The sequence below is a fragment of the Camelus dromedarius genome, chromosome 15 (assembly GCF_036321535.1).
Source record: "Camelus dromedarius isolate mCamDro1 chromosome 15, mCamDro1.pat, whole genome shotgun sequence".
NCBI classification, from domain to species: Eukaryota; Metazoa; Chordata; class Mammalia; order Artiodactyla; family Camelidae; genus Camelus; species Camelus dromedarius.
The window spans coordinates 4635383-4651827 of record NC_087450.1 but is presented as its reverse complement, the minus strand read 5'-3'; positions in this window follow the sequence as shown (position 1 = coordinate 4651827).

The window sequence follows — 16445 nt, the reverse complement described above, 5'->3', positions numbered from 1 at the left end:
TAGGAAACAGACTGAGAAAGCAGAGAAAAAGTGTCTCCTGCAACCCGTTCCCTTGGTGCTAGATGAACGAAAGTCTCTCCATTTGCTCAGTTCTGAGAGACAAGTGTGTGTGAAAGCCGTCCTTCACCTAGCTTGTTGGGAACACCAAGTTTCTTTTCAGTTGCAAACTCCTTTCCATACATATATATGGGGATGTACTAGCTCCAACTCGGTTTTACACTGAAAACTGCAGGAACTTCAAATCGGCACTAGGAAACAGACTGAGAAAGCAGAGAAAAGTGTCTCCTGCAACCCGTTCCCTTTGTGCTAGATGAACGAACGTCTCTCCTCTTGCTCAGTTCTGAGAGGTATGTGTGTGTGAAAGCCGTCATTCACCAAGCTTTTTGGGAACACAAAGTTTCTTTTCAGTTGCAAACTCCATTCCATACATATATATGGGGAGGTACTAGCTCCAACACGGTATTACAGTGAAAACTGCAGGAACTTCAACCCGGCATTAGGAAACCGACTGAGAATGCAGAGAAAATGTGTCTCCTGCAATCCGTTCCATTGGTGCAAGATGAACGAACGTCTCTCCACTTGCTCAGTTCTGAGAGATAAGTGTGTGTGAAAGCCGTCCTTCAACTAGCTTGTTGGGAACACAAAGTTTCTTTTCAGTTGCAAACTCCATTCCATACATATATATGGGGAGGTACTAGCTCCAACTCGGTTTTACAGTGAAAACTGCAGGAAATTCAAACCGTCACTAGGAAACAGACAGAGAAAGCAGAGAAAAAGTGTCTCCTGCAACCCGTTCCCTTGGTGCTAGATGAACGAACGTCTCTCCACTTACTCAGTTCTGAGAGATAAGTGTGTGTGAAAGCCGTCCATCACCTAGCTTGTTGGGAACACAAAGTTACTTTTCAGTTGCAAACACCATTCCATACATATATATGGGAAGGTTCTAGTTCCAACTCGGTTTTACAGTGAATACTGCAGGAACTTCAAACCGGCACTAGGAAACAGACTGAGAAAGCAGAGAAAAAGTGTCTCCTGCAACCCGTTCCCTTGGTGCTAGATGAACGAAAGTCTCTCCATTTGCTCAGTTCCGAGAGTTAAGTGTGGGTGAAAGCCGTCCTTCACCTAGCTTGTTGGGAACACAAAGTTTCTTTTCAGTTGCCAACTCCATTCCATACGTATATATTGGGAGGTACTAGCTCCAACTCGGTTTTACAGTGAAAACTGCAGGAACTTCAAACCGGCACTAGGAAACAGACTGAGAAAGCAGAGAAAAAGTGTCTCCTGCAACCCGTTTCCTTTGTGCTAGATGAACGAACGTCTCTCCACTTGCTCAGTTCTGAGAGCTATGTGAGTGTGAAAGCCGTCCTTCACCAAGCTTGTTGGGAACACAAAGTTTCTTTTCAGTTGCAAACTCCATTCCATACATATATATGGGGAGGTACTAGCTCCAACTCGGTTTTACAGTGAAAACTGCAGGAACTTCAAACCGGCACTATGAAAAAGACTGAGAAATCAGGGAAAAGTGTCTCCTGCAACCCGTTTCCTTTGTGCTAGATGAACGAACGTCTCTCCACTTGCTCAGTTCTGAGAGCTATGTGTGTTTGAAAGTCGTCCTTCACCAAGCTTGTTGGGAACACAAAGTTTCTTTTCAGTTGCAAACTCCATTCCATACATATATATGGGGAGGTACTAGCTCCAACTCGGTTTTACAGTGAAAACTGCAGGAACTTCAAACCGTCACTAGGAAACAGACAGAGAAAGCAGCGAAAAAGTGTCTCCTGCAACCCGTTCCCTTGGTGCTAGATGAACGAACGTCTCTCCACTTGCTCAGTTCTGAGAGATAAGTGTGTGTGAAAGCCGTCCATCACCTAGCTTGTTGGGAACACAAAGTTACTTTTCAGTTGCAAACACCATTCCATACATATATATGGAAAGGTTCTAGTTCCAACTCGGTTTTACAGTGAATACTGCAGGAACTTCAAACCGGCATTAGGAAACAGACTGAGAAAGCAGAGGAAAAGTGTCTCCTGCAACCAGTTCCCTTGGGGCTAGATGAACGAAAGTCTCTCCATTTGCTCAGTTCCGAGAGATAAGTGTGGGTGAAAGCCGTCCTTCACCTAGCTTGTTGGGAACACAAAGTTTCTTTTCAGTTGCAAACTCCATTCCATACATATATATGGGGAGGTTCTAGCTCCAACTCTGTTTTACAGTGAAATCTGCAGGAACTTCAAACAGGCACTAGGAAACAGACTGAGAAAGCAGAGAAAAAGTGTCTCCTGCAACCCGTTTCCTTAGTGCTAGATGAACGAACGTCTCTCCACTTGCTCAGTTCTGAGAGCTATGTGAGTGTGAAAGCCGTCCTTCATCAAGCTTGTTGGGAACACAAAGTTTCTTTTCAGTTGCAAACTCCATTCCATACATATATATGGGGAGGTACTAGCTCCAACTCGGTTTTACAGTGAAAACTGCAGAAACTTCAAACCGGCACTATGAAAAAGACTGAGAAATCAGGGAAAAGTGTCTCCTGCAACCCGTTTCCTTTGTGCTAGATGAACGAACGTCTCTCCACTTGCTCAGTTCTGAGAGCTATGTGTGTTTGAAAGTCGTCCTTCACCAAGCTTGTTGGGAACACAAAGTTTCTTTTCAGTTGAAAACTCCATTCCATACATATATATGGGGAGGTACTAGCTCCAACTCGGTTTTACAGTGAAAACTGCAGGAACTTCAAACCGGCATTAGGAAACAGACTGAGAAAGCAGAGAAAAATTGTCTCCTGCAACCCGTTCCCTTGGTGCTAGATGAACGAACGTCTCTCCACTTGCTCAGTTCCGAGAGAATAATGTGTGTGAAAGCCGTCCTTCACCTAGCTTGTTGGGAACACAAAGTTTCTTTTCAGTTGCAAACTCCATTCCATACATATATATGGGGAGGTACAAGCTAAAACTCGGTTTTACAGTGAAAACTGCAGGAACTTCAAACCGGCACTAGGAAACAGACTGAGAAAGCAGAGAAAAATTATCTCCTGCAAACCGTTCACTTGGTGCTAGATGAACGAACGTCTCTCCACTTGCTCAGTTCCGAGAGATAAGTGTGTGTGAAAGCCGAACTTCACCTAGCTTGTTGGGAACACAAAGTTTCTTTTCCGTTGCAAACTCCATTCCATAAATATATATAGGGAGGTATAGCTCCAACTCGGGTTTACAGTGAAAACTGCAGGAACTTCAAACCGGCATTAGGAAACAGACTGAGAAAGCAGAGAAAAAGTGTCTCATGCAACCCGTTCCCTTGGTGCTAGATGAACTAACGTCTCTCCACTTGCTCAGTTCCGAGAGATAAGTGTGTGTGAAAGCCGTCCTTCATCTAGCTTGTTGGGAACACAAAGTTTCTTTTCAGTTGCAAACTCCATTCCATACATATATATGGGGAGGTACTAGCTCCAACTCGGTTTTACAGTGAAAACTGCAGGAACTTCAAACAGGCACTAGGAAACGGACTGAGAAAGCAGAGAAAAAGTGTCTCCTGCAACCCGTTCACTTCGTGCTAGATGAACGAACGTCTCTCCACTTGCTCAGTTCTGAGAGCTAAGTGTGTTTGAAAGCCGTACTTCACCAAGCTTGTTGGGAACACAAAGTTTCTTTTCAGTTGCAAACACCATTCCATACGTACATATAGGGAAGTACTAGCTCCAACTCGGTTTTACAGTGAAAACTGCAGGAACTTCAAACCGGCATTAGGAAACAGACTGAGAAAGCAGAGAAAAAGTGTCTCCTGCAACCCGTTTCCTTTGTGCTAGATGAACGAACGTCTCTCCACTTGCTCAGTTCTGAGAGCTATGTGAGTGTGAAAGCCGTCCTTCACCAAGCTTGTTGGGAACACAAAGTTTCTTTTCAGTTGCAAACTCCATTCCATACATATATATGGGGAGGTACTAGCTCCAACTCGGTTTTACAGTGAAAACTGCAGGAACTTCAAACCGGCACTATGAAAAAGACTGAGAAATCAGGGAAAAGTGTCTCCTGCAACCCGTTTCCTTTGTGCTAGATGAACGAACGTCTCTCCACTTGCTCAGTTCTGAGAGCTATGTGTGTTTGAAAGTCGTCCTTCACCAAGCTTGTTGGGAACACAAAGTTTCTTTTCAGTTGCAAACTCCATTCCATACATATATATGGGGAGGTACTAGCTCCAACTCGGTTTTACAGTGAAAACTGCAGGAACTTCAAACCGGCATTAGGAATCAGACTGAGAAAGCCGAGAAAAAGTATCTCCTGCAACCCGTTCACTTGGTGCTAGATGAACGAACGTCTCTCCACTTGCTCAGTTCTGAGAGATAAGTGTGTGTGAAAGCCGTCCTTCACCAAGCTTGTTGGGAACACAAAGTTTCTTTTCAGTTGCAAACACCATTCCATACATATATATGTGGAGGTACTAGCTCCAACTCGGTTTTACAGTGAAAACTGCAGGAACTTCAAACAGTCACTAGGAAACAGACAGAGAAAGCAGAGAAAAAGTGTTTCCTGAAACCCGTTCCCTTGGTGCTAGATGAACGAACGTCTCTCCACTTGCTCAGTTCTGAGAGATAAGTGTGTGTGAAAGCCGTCCATCACCTAGCTTGTTGGGAACACAAAGTTACTTTTCAGTTGCAAACACCATTCCATACATATATATGGGAAGGTTCTAGTTCCAACTCGGTTTTACAGTGAATACTGCAGGAACTTCAAACCGGCATTAGGAAACAGACTGAGAAAGCAGCGAAAAAGTGTCTCCTGCAACCTGTTCCCTTGGTGCTAGATGAACGAAAGTCTCTCCATTTGCTCAGTTCCGAGAGATAAGTGTGGGTGAAAGCCGTCCTTCACCTAGCTTGTTGGGAACACAAAGTTTCTTTTCAGTTGCAAACTCCATTCCATACATATATATGGGGAGGTTCTAGCTCCAACACTGTTTTACAGTGAAATCTGCAGGAACTTCAAACAGGCACTAGGAAACAGACTGAGAAAGCAGAGAAAAAGTGTCTCCTGCAACCCGTTCCCTTGGTGCTAGATGAACGATCGTCTCTCCACTTGCTCAGTTCTGAGAGATAAGTGTGAGTGAAAGCCGTCCTTCACCTAGCTTGTTGGGAACACAAAGTTTCTTTTCAGTTGCCAACTCCATTCCATACATATATATTGGGAGGTACTAGCTCCAACTCGGTTTTACAGTGAAAACTGCAGGAACTTCAAACCGGCACTAGGAAACAGACTGAGAAAGCAGAGAAAAACTGTCTCCTGCAACCCGTTCCCTTGGTGCTAGATGAACGAACGTCTCTCCACTTGCTCAGTTCTGAGAGATAAGTGTGTGTGAAAGCCGTCCTTCACCAAGCTTGTTGGGAACACAAAGTTTCTTTTCAGTTGCAAACACCATTCCATACATATATATGGGGAGGTACAAGCTCCAACTCGGTTTTACAGTGAAAACTGCAGGAAATTCAAACCGTCACTAGGAAACAGACAGAGAAAGCAGAGAAAAAGTGTCTCCTGCAACCCGTTCCCTTGGTGCTAGATGAACGAACGTCTCTCCACTTACTCAGTTCTGAGAGATAAGTGTGTGTGAAAGCCGTCCATCACCTAGCTTGTTGGGAACACAAAGTTACTTTTCAGTTGCAAACACCATTCCATACATATATATGGGAAGGTTCTAGTTCCAACTCGGTTTTACAGTGAATACTGCAGGAACTTCAAACCGGCACTAGGAAACAGACTGAGAAAGCAGAGAAAAAGTGTCTCCTGCAACCCGTTCCCTTGGTGCTAGATGAACGAAAGTCTCTCCATTTGCTCAGTTCCGAGAGTTAAGTGTGGGTGAAAGCCGTCCTTCACCTAGCTTGTTGGGAACACAAAGTTTCTTTTCAGTTGCCAACTCCATTCCATACGTATATATTGGGAGGTACTAGCTCCAACTCGGTTTTACAGTGAAAACTGCAGGAACTTCAAACCGGCACTAGGAAACAGACTGAGAAAGCAGAGAAAAAGTGTCTCCTGCAACCCGTTTCCTTTGTGCTAGATGAACGAACGTCTCTCCACTTGCTCAGTTCTGAGAGCGATGTGAGTGTGAAAGCCGTCCTTCACCAAGCTTGTTGGGAACACAAAGTTTCTTTTCAGTTGCAAACTCCATTCCATACATATATATGGGGAGGTACTAGCTCCAACTCGGTTTTACAGTGAAAACTGCAGGAACTTCAAACCGGCACTATGAAAAAGACTGAGAAATCAGGGAAAAGTGTCTCCTGCAACCCGTTTCCTTTGTGCTAGATGAACGAACGTCTCTCCACTTGCTCAGTTCTGAGAGCTATGTGTGTTTGAAAGTCGTCCTTCACCAAGCTTGTTGGGAACACAAAGTTTCTTTTCAGTTGCAAACTCCATTCCATACATATATATGGGGAGGTACTAGCTCCAACTCGGTTTTACTGTGAAAACTGCAGGAACTTCAAACCGTCACTAGGAAACAGACAGAGAAAGCAGCGAAAAAGTGTCTCCTGCAACCCGTTCCCTTGGTGCTAGATGAACGAACGTCTCTCCACTTGCTCAGTTCTGAGAGATAAGTGTGTGTGAAAGCCGTCCATCACCTAGCTTGTTGGGAACACAAAGTTACTTTTCAGTTGCAAACACCATTCCATACATATATATGGAAAGGTTCTAGTTCCAACTCGGTTTTACAGTGAATACTGCAGGAACTTCAAACCGGCATTAGGAAACAGACTGAGAAAGCAGAGAAAAAGTGTCTCCTGCAACCAGTTCCCTTGGTGCTAGATGAACGAAAGTCTCTCCATTTGCTCAGTTCCGAGAGATAAGTGTGGGTGAAAGCCGTCCTTCACCTAGCTTGTTGGGAACACAAAGTTTCTTTTCAGTTGCAAACTCCATTCCATACATATATATGGGGAGGTTCTAGCTCCAACTCTGTTTTACAGTGAAATCTGCAGGAACTTCAAACAGGCACTAGGAAACAGACTGAGAAAGCAGAGAAAAAGTGTCTCCTGCAACCCGTTTCCTTTGTGCTAGATGAACGAACGTCTCTCCACTTGCTCAGTTCTGAGAGCTATGTGAGTGTGAAAGCCGTCCTTCATCAAGCTTGTTGGGAACACAAAGTTTCTTTTCAGTTGCAAACTCCATTCCATACATATATATGGGGAGGTACTAGCTCCAACTCGGTTTTACAGTGAAAACTGCAGAAACTTCAAACCGGCACTATGAAAAAGACTGAGAAATCAGGGAAAAGTGTCTCCTGCAACCCGTTTCCTTTGTGCTAGATGAACGAACGTCTCTCCACTTGCTCAGTTCTGAGAGCTATGTGTGTTTGAAAGTCGTCCTTCACCAAGCTTGTTGGGAACACAAAGTTTCTTTTCAGTTGAAAACTCCATTCCATACATATATATGGGGAGGTACTAGCTCCAACTCGGTTTTACAGTGAAAACTGCAGGAACTTCAAACCGGCATTAGGAAACAGACTGAGAAAGCAGAGAAAAATTGTCTCCTGCAACCCGTTCCCTTGGTGCTAGATGAACGAACGTCTCTCCACTTGCTCAGTTCCGAGAGAATAATGTGTGTGAAAGCCGTCCTTCACCTAGCTTGTTGGGAACACAAAGTTTCTTTTCAGTTGCAAACTCCATTCCATACATATATATGGGGAGGTACAAGCTAAAACTCGGTTTTACAGTGAAAACTGCAGGAACTTCAAACCGGCACTAGGAAACAGACTGAGAAAGCAGAGAAAAATTATCTCCTGCAAACCGTTCACTTGGTGCTAGATGAACGAACGTCTCTCCACTTGCTCAGTTCCGAGAGATAAGTGTGTGTGAAAGCCGAACTTCACCTAGCTTGTTGGGAACACAAAGTTTCTTTTCCGTTGCAAACTCCATTCCATAAATATATATAGGGAGGTATAGCTCCAACTCGGGTTTACAGTGAAAACTGCAGGAACTTCAAACCGGCATTAGGAAACAGACTGAGAAAGCAGAGAAAAAGTGTCTCCTGCAACCCGTTTCCTTTGTGCTAGATGAACGAACGTCTCTCCACTTGCTCAGTTCTGAGAGCTATATGAGTGTGAAAGCCGTCCTTCACCAAGCTTGTTGGGAACACAAAGTTTCTTTTCAGTTGCAAACTCCATTCCATACATATATATGGGGAGGTACTAGCTCCAACTCGGTTTTACAGTGAAAACTGCAGGAACTTCAAACCGGCACTATGAAAAAGACTGAGAAATCAGGGAAAAGTGTCTCCTGCAACCCGTTTCCTTTGTGCTAGATGAACGAACGTCTCTCCACTTGCTCAGTTCTGAGAGCTATGTGTGTTTGAAAGTCGTCCTTCACCAAGCTTGTTGGGAACACAAAGTTTCTTTTCAGTTGCAAACTCCATTCCATACATATATATGGGGAGGTACTAGCTCCAACTCGGTTTTACAGTGAAAACTGCAGGAACTTCAAACCGGCATTAGGAAACAGACTGAGAAAGCAGAGAAAAATTGTCTCCTGCAACCCGTTCCCTTGGTGCTAGATGAACGAACGTCTCTCCACTTGCTCAGTTCCGAGAGAATAATGTGTGTGAAAGCCGTCCTTCACCTAGCTTGTTGGGAACACAAAGTTTCTTTTCAGTTGCAAACTCCATTCCATACATATATATGGGGAGGTACAAGCTAAAACTCGGTTTTACAGTGAAAACTGCAGGAACTTCAAACCGGCACTAGGAAACAGACTGAGAAAGCAGAGAAAAATTATCTCCTGCAAACCGTTCACTTGGTGCTAGATGAACGAACGTCTCTCCACTTGCTCAGTTCCGAGAGATAAGTGTGTGTGAAAGCCGAACTTCACCTAGCTTGTTGGGAACACAAAGTTTCTTTTCCGTTGCAAACTCCATTCCATAAATATATATAGGGAGGTATAGCTCCAACTCGGGTTTACAGTGAAAACTGCAGGAACTTCAAACCGGCATTAGGAAACAGACTGAGAAAGCAGAGAAAAAGTGTCTCCTGCAACCCGTTTCCTTTGTGCTAGATGAACGAACGTCTCTCCACTTGCTCAGTTCTGAGAGCTATGTGAGTGTGAAAGCCGTCCTTCACCAAGCTTGTTGGGAACACAAAGTTTCTTTTCAGTTGCAAACTCCATTCCATACATATATATGGGGAGGTACTAGCTCCAACTCGGTTTTACAGTGAAAACTGCAGGAACTTCAAACCGGCACTATGAAAAAGACTGAGAAATCAGGGAAAAGTGTCTCCTGCAACCCGTTTCCTTTGTGCTAGATGAACGAACGTCTCTCCACTTGCTCAGTTCTGAGAGCTATGTGTGTTTGAAAGTCGTCCTTCACCAAGCTTGTTGGGAACACAAAGTTTCTTTTCAGTTGCAAACTCCATTCCATACATATATATGGGGAGGTACTAGCTCCAACTCGGTTTTACAGTGAAAACTGCAGGAACTTCAAACCGGCATTAGGAATCAGACTGAGAAAGCCGAGAAAAAGTATCTCCTGCAACCCGTTCACTTGGTGCTAGATGAACGAACGTCTCTCCACTTGCTCAGTTCTGAGAGATAAGTGTGTGTGAAAGCCGTCCTTCACCAAGCTTGTTGGGAACACAAAGTTTCTTTTCAGTTGCAAACACCATTCCATACATATATATGTGGAGGTACTAGCTCCAACTCGGTTTTACAGTGAAAACTGCAGGAACTTCAAACCGTCACTAGGAAACAGACAGAGAAAGCAGAGAAAAAGTGTTTCCTGAAACCCGTTCCCTTGGTGCTAGATGAACGAACGTCTCTCCACTTGCTCAGTTCTGAGAGATAAGTGTGTGTGAAAGCCGTCCATCACCTAGCTTGTTGGGAACACAAAGTTACTTTTCAGTTGCAAACACCATTCCATACATATATATGGGAAGGTTCTAGTTCCAACTCGGTTTTACAGTGAAATCTGCAGGAACTTCAAACCGGCATTAGGAAACAGACTGAGAAAGCAGAGAAAAAGTGTCTCCTGCAACCCGTTCCCTTGGTGCTAGATGAACGATCGTCTCTCCACTTGCTCAGTTCTGAGAGATAAGTGTGAGTGAAAGCCGTCCTTCACCTAGCTTGTTGGGAACACAAAGTTTCTTTTCAGTTGCCAACTCCATTCCATACGTATATATTGGGAGGTACTAGCTCCAACTCGGTTTTACAGTGAAAACTGCAGGAACTTCAAACCGGCACTAGGAAACAGACTGAGAAAGCAGAGAAAAAGTGTCTCCTGCAACCCGTTTCCTTTGTGCTAGATGAACGAACGTCTCTCCACTTGCTCAGTTCTGAGAGCTATGTGAGTGTGAAAGCCGTCCTTCACCAAGCTTGTTGGGAACACAAAGTTTCTTTTCAGTTGCAAACTCCATTCCATACATATATATGGGGAGGTACTAGCTCCAACTCGGTTTTACAGTGAAAACTGCAGGAACTTCAAACCGGCACTATGAAAAAGACTGAGAAATCAGGGAAAAGTGTCTCCTGCAACCCGTTTCCTTTGTGCTAGATGAACGAACGTCTCTCCACTTGCTCAGTTCTGAGAGCTATGTGTGTTTGAAAGTCGTCCTTCACCAAGCTTGTTGGGAACACAAAGTTTCTTTTCAGTTGCAAACTCCATTCCATACATATATATGGGGAGGTACTAGCTCCAACTCGGTTTTACAGTGAAAACTGCAGGAACTTCAAACCGGCATTAGGAAACAGACTGAGAAAGCCGAGAAAAAGTATCTCCTGCAACCCGTTCACTTGGTGCTAGATGAACGAACGTCTCTCCACTTGCTCAGTTCTGAGAGATAAGTGTGTGTGAAAGCCGTCCATCACCTAGCTTGTTGGGAACACAAAGTTACTTTTCAGTTGCAAACACCATTCCATACATATATATGGGAAGGTTCTAGTTCCAACTCGGTTTTACAGTGAATACTGCAGGAACTTCAAACCGGCATTAGGAAACAGACTGAGAAAGCAGCGAAAAAGTGTCTCCTGCAACCCGTTCCCTTGGTGCTAGATGAACGAAAGTCTCTCCATTTGCTCAGTTCCGAGAGATAAGTGTGGGTGAAAGCCGTCCTTCACCTAGCTTGTTGGGAACACAAAGATTCTTTTCAGTTGGAAACTCCATTCCATACATATATATGGGGAGGTTCTAGCTCCAACTCTGTTTTACAGTGAAATCTGCAGGAACTTCAAACAGGCACTAGGAAACAGACTGAGAAAGCAGAGAAAAAGTGTCTCCTGCAACCCGTTCCCTTGGTGCTAGATGAACGATCGTCTCTCCACTTGCTCAGTTCTGAGAGATAAGTGTGAGTGAAAGCCGTCCTTCACCTAGCTTGTTGGGAACACAAAGTTTCTTTTCAGTTGCAAACTCCATTCCATACGTATATATTGGGAGGTACTAGCTCCAACTCGGTTTTACAGTGAAAACTGCAGGAACTTCAAACCGGCACTAGGAAACAGACTGAGAAAGTAGAGAAAAAGTGTCTCCTGCAACCCGTTTCCTTTGTGCTAGATGAACGAACGTCTCTCCACTTGCTCAGTTCTGAGAGCTATGTGAGTGTGAAAGCCGTCCTTCACCAAGCTTGTTGGGAACACAAAGTTTCTTTTCAGTTGCAAACTCCATTCCATACATATATATGGGGAGGTACTAGCTCCAACTCTGTTTTACAGTGAAAACTGCAGGAACTTCAAACCGGCACTATGAAAAAGACTGAGAAATCAGGGAAAAGTGTCTCCTGCAACCCGTTTCCTTTGTGCTAGATGAACGAACGTCTCTCCACTTGCTCAGTTCTGAGAGCTATGTGTGTTTGAAAGTCGTCCTTCACCAAGCTTGTTGGGAACACAAAGTTTCTTTTCAGTTGCAAACTCCATTCCATACATATATATGGGGAGGTACTAGCTCCAACTCGGTTTTACAGTGAAAACTGCAGGAACTTCAAACCGGCATTAGGAAAAAGACTGAGAAAGCCGAGAAAAAGTATCACCTGCAACCCGTTCACTTGGTGCTAGATGAACGAACGTCTCTCCACTTGCTCAGTTCTGAGAGCTATGTGTGTGTGAAAGTCGTCCTTCACCAAGCTTGTTGGGAACACAAAGTTTCTTTTCAGTTGCAAACTCCATTCCATACATATATATGGGGAGGTACTAGCTCCAACTCGGTTTTACAGTGAAAACTGCAGGAACTTCAAACCGGCATTAGGAAAGAGACTGAGAAAGCAGAGAAAATGTGTCCCTGCAACCCGTTCCATTGGTGCTAGATGAACGAACGTCTCTCCACTTGCTCAGTTCTGAGAGGTAAATGTGTGTGAAAGCCGTCCTTCACCTAGCTTGTTGGGAACACAACGTTTCTTTTCAGTTGCAAACTCCATTCCTTACATATATATGGGGAGGTACTAGCTCCAACTCGGTTTTACAGTGAAAACTGCAGGAACTTCAAACCGGCAGTAGGAAACAGACTGAGAAAGCAGAGAAAAAGTGTCTCCTGCAACCCGTTCCCTTGGTGCTAGATGAACGAACGTCTCTCCACTTGCTCAGTTCCGCGAGAATAGTGTGTGTGAAAGCCGTCCTTCACCTAGCTTGTTGGGAACACAAAGTTTCTTTTCAGTTGCAAACTCCATTCCATACATATATATGGGGAGGTACAAGCTAAAACTCGGTTTTACAGTGAAAACTGCAGGAACTTCAAACCGGCACTAGGAAACAGACTGAGAAAGCAGAGAAAAATTATCTCCTGCAAACCGTTCACTTGGTGCTAGATGAACGAACGTCTCTCCACTTGCTCAGTTCCGAGAGATAAGTGTGTGTGAAAGCCGAACTTCACCTAGCTTGTTGGGAACACAAAGTTTCTTTTCCGTTGCAAACTCCATTCCATAAATATATATAGGGAGGTACTAGCTCCAACTCGGTTTTACAGTGAAAACTGCAGGAACTTCAAACCGGCATTAGGAAACAGACTGAGAAAGCAGAGAAAAAGTGTCTCCTGCAACCCGTTCCCTTGGTGCTAGATGAACGAACGTCTCTCCACTTGCTCAGTTCCGAGAGATAAGTGTGTGTGAAAGCCGAACTTCACCTAGCTTGTTGGGAACACAAAGTTTCTTTTCCGTTGCAAACTCCATTCCATAAATATATATAGGGAGGTACTAGCTCCAACTCGGTTTTACAGTGAAAACTGCAGGAACTTCAAACCGGCATTAGGAAACAGACTGAGAAAGCAGAAAAAAGTGTCTCCTGCAACCCGTTCCCTTGGTGCTAGATGAACTAACGTCTCTCCACTTGCTCAGTTCCGAGAGATAAGTGTGTGTGAAAGCCGTCCTTCATCTAGCTTGTTGGGAACACAAAGTTTCTTTTCAGTTGCAAACTCCATTCCATACATATATATGGGTAGGTACTAGCTCCAACTCGGTTTTACAGTGAAAACTGCAGGAACTTCAAACAGGCACTAGGAAACGGACTGAGAAAGCAGAGAAAAAGTGTCTCCTGCAACCCGTTCACTTCGTGCTAGATGAACGAACGTCTCTCCACTTGCTCAGTTCTGAGAGCTAAGTGTGTGTGAAAGCCGTACTTCACCAAGCTTGTTGGGAACACAAAGTTTCTTTTCAGTTGCAAACACCATTCCATACGTACATATAGGGAAGTACTAGCTCCAACTCGGTTTTACAGTGAAAACTGCAGGAACTTCAAACCGGCATTAGGAAACAGACTGAGAAAGCAGAGAAAAAGTGTCTCCTGCAACCCGTTTCCTTTGTGCTAGATGAACGAACGTCTCTCCACTTGCTCAGTTCTGAGAGCTATGTGAGTGTGAAAGCCGTCCTTCACCAAGCTTGTTGGGAACACAAAGTTTCTTTTCAGTTGCAAACTCCATTCCATACATATATATGGGGAGGTACTAGCTCCAACTCGGTTTTACAGTGAAAACTGCAGGAACTTCAAACCGGCACTATGAAAAAGACTGAGAAATCAGGGAAAAGTGTCTCCTGCAACCCGTTTCCTTTGTGCTAGATGAACGAACGTCTCTCCACTTGCTCAGTTCTGAGAGCTATGTGTGTTTGAAAGTCGTCCTTCACCAAGCTTGTTGGGAACACAAAGTTTCTTTTCAGTTGCAAACTCCATTCCATACATATATATGGGGAGGTACTAGCTCCAACTCGGTTTTACAGTGAAAACTGCAGGAACTTCAAACCGGCATTAGGAAACAGACTGAGAAAGCCGAGAAAAAGTATCTCCTGCAACTAGTTCACTTGGTGCTAGATGAACGAACGTCTCTCCACTTGCTCAGTTCTGAGAGATAAGTGTGTGTGAAAGCCGTCCTTCACCAAGCTTGTTGGGAACACAAAGTTTCTTTTCAGTTGCAAACACCATTCCATACATATATATGGGGAGGTACTAGCTCCAACTCGGTATTACAGTGAAAACTGCAGGAACTTCAAACCGTCACTAGGAAACAGACAGAGAAAGCAGAGAAAAAGTGTCTCCTGCAACCCGTTCCCTTGGTGCTAGATGAACGAACGTCTCTCCACTTGCTCAGTTCTGAGAGATAAGTGTGTGTGAAAGCCGTCCATCACCTAGCTTGTTGGGAACACAAAGTTACTTTTCAGTTGCAAACACCATTCCATACATATATATGGGAAGGTTCTAGTTCCAACTCGGTTTTACAGTGAATACTGCAGGAACTTCAAACCGGCATTAGGAAACAGACTGAGAAAGCAGAGAAAAAGTGTCTCCTGCAACCCGTTCCCTTGGTGTTAGATGAACGAAAGTCTCTCCATTTGCTCAGTTCCGAGAGATATGTGTGGGTGAAAGCCGTCCTTCACCTAGCTTGTTGGGAACACAAAGTTTCTTTTCAGTTGCAAACTCCATTCCATACATATATATGGGTAGGTTCTAGCTCCAACTCTGTTTTACAGTGAAATCTGCAGGAACTTCAAACAGGCACTAGGAAACAGACTGAGAAAGCAGAGAAAAAGTGTCTCCTGCAACCCGTTCCCTTGGTGCTAGATGAACGATCGTCTCTCCACTTGCTCAGTTCTGAGAGATAAGTGTGAGTGAAAGCCGTCCTTCACCTAGCTTGTTGGGAACACAAAGTTTCTTTTCAGTTGCCAACTCCATTCCATACGTATATATTGGGAGGTACTAGCTCCAACTCGGTTTTACAGTGAAAACTGCAGGAACTTCAAACCGGCACTAGGAAACAGACTGAGAAAGCAGAGAAAAAGTGTCTCCTGCAACCCGTTTCCTTTGTGCTAGATGAACGAACGTCTCTCCACTTGCTCAGTTCTGAGAGCTATGTGAGTGTGAAAGCCGTCCTTCACCAAGCTTGTTGGGAACACAAAGTTTCTTTTCAGTTGCAAACTCCATTCCATACATATATATGGGGAGGTACTAGCTCCAACTCGGTTTTACAGTGAAAACTGCAGGAACTTCAAACCGGCACTATGAAAAAGACTGAGAAATCAGGGAAAAGTGTCTCCTGCAACCCGTTTCCTTTGTGCTAGATGAACGAACGTCTCTCCACTTGCTCAGTTCTGAGAGCTATGTGTGTTTGAAAGTCGTCCTTCACCAAGCTTGTTGGGAACACAAAGTTTCTTTTCAGTTGCAAACTCCATTCCATACATATATATGGGGAGGTACTAGCTCCAACTCGGTTTTACAGTGAAAACTGCAGGAACTTCAAACCGGCATTAGGAAACAGACTGAGAAAGCCGAGAAAAAGTATCTCCTGCAACCCGTTCACTTGGTGCTAGATGAACGAACGTCTCTCCACTTGCTCAGTTCTGAGAGATAAGTGTGTATGAAAGCCGTCCTTCACCAAGCTTGTTGGGAACACAAAGTTTCTTTTCAGTTGCAAACACCATTCCATACATATATATGGGGAGGTACTAGCTCCAACTCGGTTTTACAGTGAAAACTGCAGGAACTTCAAACCGTCACTAGGAAACAGTCAGAGAAAGCAGAGAATAAGTGTCTCCTGCAACCCGTTCCCTTGGTGCTAGATGAACGAACGTCTCTCCACTTGCTCAGTTCTGAGAGATAAGTGTGTGTGAAAGCCGTCCATCACCTAGCTTGTTGGGAACACAAAGTTACTTTTCAGTTGCAAACACCATTCCATACATATATATGGGAAGGTTCTAGTTCCAACTCGGTTTTACAGTGAATACTGCAGGAACTTCAAACCGGCATTAGGAAACAGACTGAGAAAGCAGAGAAAAAGTGTCTCCTGCAACCCGTTCCCTTGGTGCTAGATGAACGAACGTCTCTCCACTTGCTCAGTTCTGAGAGCTATGTGTGTGTGAAAGTCGTCCTTCACCAAGCTTGTTGGGAACACAAAGTTTCTTTTCAGTTGCAAACTCCATTCCATACATATATATGGGGAGGTACTAGCTCCAACTCGGTTTTACAGTGAAAACTGCAGGAACTTCAAACCGGCATTAGGAAAGAGACTGAGAAAGCAGAGAAA